A 4098-nucleotide genomic window follows, 5' to 3' on the forward strand; every position below is an offset into this window, starting at 1 on the left:
GGCACGGTGGCATGTGCTCCATGAACTTGAAACTCAGATGCATGTGACTTACCTGCATACGGCAATGTCTCTCCATGAGACAACTCAGAAGGCAAAATTCTTCTAGAAGCAAGACCTGTCACCCTTACCATGGGATACATATCTTGCATGCATGTGACTTTTATGCTCTCCATGAGCACTAGCATACATATATCTGTCAGGCTTTGTGCCTTGTGGAGAAGATGCATGTCGAGAGGTGACTGTCACCTCTTCCTTTTGCATAAAAGATTTCAGCCTTTGAGATGCGGGATCTCCATGCTTCAAACGAGGTGGATTTATGAATTTCAGCTCTCCGTCATCCCCCTCTTTGATGTCACCTTTGCGGAGGAGGTAGGCAAGTGCCAACTCCCTTGGCTTCTTGCCCACTTCCCGTGCCATGGACTCAAAAGTTACATCTACCATTGCATCAGCCTTCCCGGCTTCAATAGCACTTTGCACATGGGGATCTTCATGCAAAAACTTTAACTCTTGCTCTTGTGCCTGCAAAAGTTTTCTCATATGTTCCATTTCAGCCCTCATTGCATCAGGCTCTTGTTCAAGCATAACTGTCTTTCCTGGAGACAGTTGACCCTTTGATTCACTATCATTTACCCTTTCAAGGGGCTTGTGCCTTCCTCGCAAAGCATCAGACCCACGAGAAGCACTAGATGGACCCCTCGAATTTGGCACTTCCAAAGGGTTGCCTTGGCTGTCCATTGTGTTTAAGTGTGCTAAAAGCGGGGTGTCTAGTACACAGGTTCGTTTCCCCACTAGGAAGAGGGAACAACCGTGCTCAGATACCAATGAAACCAATCCCGTCAAGTGGGAAGACTCCGTTGGACACCCACACGCGTAATAGCACAACTTTAAAACCACAATTTGAAATGGACAACTTAATACAACTTGAAATTGAAATGAAATGAAATGGAAAGATGGACACCAGCACTGGGGCCGGAGCCGGCCGACCCATCCCTCAATATATGGTATATTTATTGGGAGTATTTAACAAATACAATGCTCCATGGGTTCCAAGAACCAGATGATGTCCATGTACATATGAATACAGTACCAAACAAATAGGCTCGAAGTCAACGTTCGAAGTAGATGCTTGAAGCAGAACGACCACTAGCGTGGTCCAATCTCTACGGTCCTGTGCTTTCACTGGACTCCGCGGAGAGCGCCTCACTGGTGTTCCGAGACCACGCATAAACAGGCGCTCTCGTACTAACGCCTGGCTCTCCCGATCTCAGCACCTTTGGAGCGAGGTTCTCCAATAGAGCTTGGACTATCCGGCACCAAACGGGTATTGCCGTGGAGAGAGTCCCTTATCAAATTTATAACAAAATACTCTACTTAAGTCTGAAAATTCACTTACTTGTGGATGGCAGATGGAAGACCAATACTCGAGGTATTGGTAGCTACTTGAGAGAGACACCAGATGTAAGCTCTTGAAGAAGGAAGACGCCGCCTATGGAAAGGAGGCACGATCACCTACCAAGGAGATTAGCCACCTGCTGTGTAGAACACAGCCACCTTCTTGTGGAGGAGGGAGATAGAGTAATAACCACCACTTTGAAGAGAAACCGCCTGGCTACAGAGTATAACCTGATGAACAGTAGGCGCCTGGTTGCTGTACACAGACACCTGGCTGTAGCCAGAAGAGAAGCTGGCATGATGGAGCACACACACAGTCGCCTGAGGGCAGGGTTCTGCTGGTTGGAAAACAGGCGCACAGCCACCTGCTGTGGCAGGCAGCGCAGCCTGTTGGGCTGCCTGTCTGGAGGGGCACAACCACAGCCACCTGAAGGAGCATGCGTAGCGTGGGGAGGTGCAACCGTCTGGTTGCTGCAAACAGTCGCCTAGCTTCAGCCTGAAGAAGAGATGGCGTGGAGAGAGAGCAGCCGACTGAGAGGAAACATGCGCAGCAGTACAGAAGTCGCCTGGATGAGTATGCGCAGTAGTTCAACAGCCGCCTCAGAAAGCATGCGCAGAGATGGTCGCCGGTTCCAGGCACGAGCCTCCCTATGGAGTGACAGTCCCATAGGTAAGACACGGCACAAATACTGGCTCTTCCATGGCGTTACAATCCCATGGGTCGAACACAGTCCAGGTCATACACGGGTGGCACCAGTCTGGCTCTCGTCCATACAACACCATCCTGCTAACACACGGGTGGCACCAGTCTGGCTCCCGTCCATGTCAGCAAAATACTGGCCTCTTCACATGAGACACCGGCCTGGCCTCAAGTGAACGAGACTCAAAATCTGGAGATGGACCAAATGGTTGGCCAATTGGTGACATCCCCCCGGGCTTCTAAAGAGTTGTCCTCAACTGAAAAGCCTCAAGATATGCCTGCAACAACTGTGGGTAGTCAACAAAATAGTCCTCATTTACCCACTTTGCATCAATAGGCAAATAATTCTTAAACTTCACAAGGTATCTCCTGGAAAGCTTTCCTGCAGGTAGCTTTCTCTCCTTGTGAAAAACAATCTGTTCTGGCTGGAGGATCTCCTCAAGCTCTTCAATCTCTGGCGGATCTTCTGTGTGACAGGCTCGTCAGGATCTGGCCCCACATATTTCCGAAATAGACTCACATGAAAAGCATTGTGAATCTTCCAGTGACTAGGTAAAGCAAGCCTGTAGGACACTTCATTGATCTTTTGAATCACCTTGAAGGGTCCATAATAGCGAGGAGAAAGCTTAGGATATGATCCTTCTCGTCCTGGCCTCTTTTGAAGCCTGGCTTTCTCAAATTTCAGCAAAACCCAATCACCTTCTTTGACTTCCATGTCCCTTCTATGCTTGTCAGCAGCCATTGTATGCTTATCCTGAGATCTTGCAATGGCTGTCCGTACCTGACCAAAGGCTACATCCAAGTCACGAACATATTCGTCAGCTGCAAAAATCTCATCCTTTGTACGAAGGATGGGTGGCAATATCACTCTGCCATAGATAATCTCAAACGGAGCCTTTCCCGTGGAGGCATGGATCGTATTGTTGTAGGCAAACTCAACAAGTGGAAGATACTTCTCCCATGCAGTCTTTTGATCTGCCACATAACACTTCAATAAATCCAACATGGCTGAATTTGCAGCTTCACTTTGGCCATCCATTTGGGGATGATAAGCTGATGAAAACTCAAGTGTAGTACCCATATTATCAAATAAAGCCCTCCAAAAGAGGCTTGTAGTCCTGGGATCTCTATCCCCAACAATGGATTTAGGTATACCATGATGCTTAAAAATATTAGCAAGAAAAAGCTTTACCATATGATCAGCTTTAATGGTTTTCTTGACGGGCAAGAAATGAGCTTGCTTACTAAACCTATCCACAATGGTCCAAATAGCATCATTCCCATGCTGGGATCTAGGCAAGTCCATAATAAAATCCATAGTAATACTTTCCCAAGGTTGCGAGGGAATAGGCAATGGCTGAAGCAAACCTGGAGGTTTTTGCCTATCAAATTTCACCTTTTGGCAAGTAATACATGCACGTACATAAGCCTCAATGTCTTTACGCATGGTTGGCCAAAAGAAATATCTCTGAATCATGCGTGTAGTAGGCATAATACCTCTATGACCAGCATAAGGTGGAGCGTGACATTCGTCCATAACCTTTGGACGCAAATCCTTCACCACACATAGGCAATTATCCTTCATAAGATAACCCTCGTTGATAACATAAGAGGCATGTGAATGACCAGCCATCAAATCAGTCCATATATGGCAAAAATCAGCATCCAGATGATACAAATCTCTCATAGCAGATAAGTCCCCATGAGAGGCTACTGAGACTGCAGCTACATAAGGCCTCCTGGATAGTGCATCGGCCACCACATTTGTCTTTCCTGGAGTATGCACCATCTGAAAATGAAACATGGAAAGAAAGTTTGCCATTCTCATCTGCTTCTCTGAAAGCTTTGTTTGAGATAGAAAGTATCTCAAGCTTTGATGATTTGTCTTGACTACAAATTCAGTCCCAAGAAGATAATGTTTCCATATCTCTAAGGCATGAATTACAGCCAAGAGCTCTTTCTCATAGATATCCATATGAAGCTCAGCATCATGCAAACGACGGCTC

Source organism: Cibotium barometz, chromosome 56, assembly GCF_041138505.1.
Source record: "Cibotium barometz isolate CiBa-2024 chromosome 56, ASM4113850v1, whole genome shotgun sequence".
In the NCBI taxonomy this organism is placed as follows: domain Eukaryota; kingdom Viridiplantae; phylum Streptophyta; class Polypodiopsida; order Cyatheales; family Cibotiaceae; genus Cibotium; species Cibotium barometz.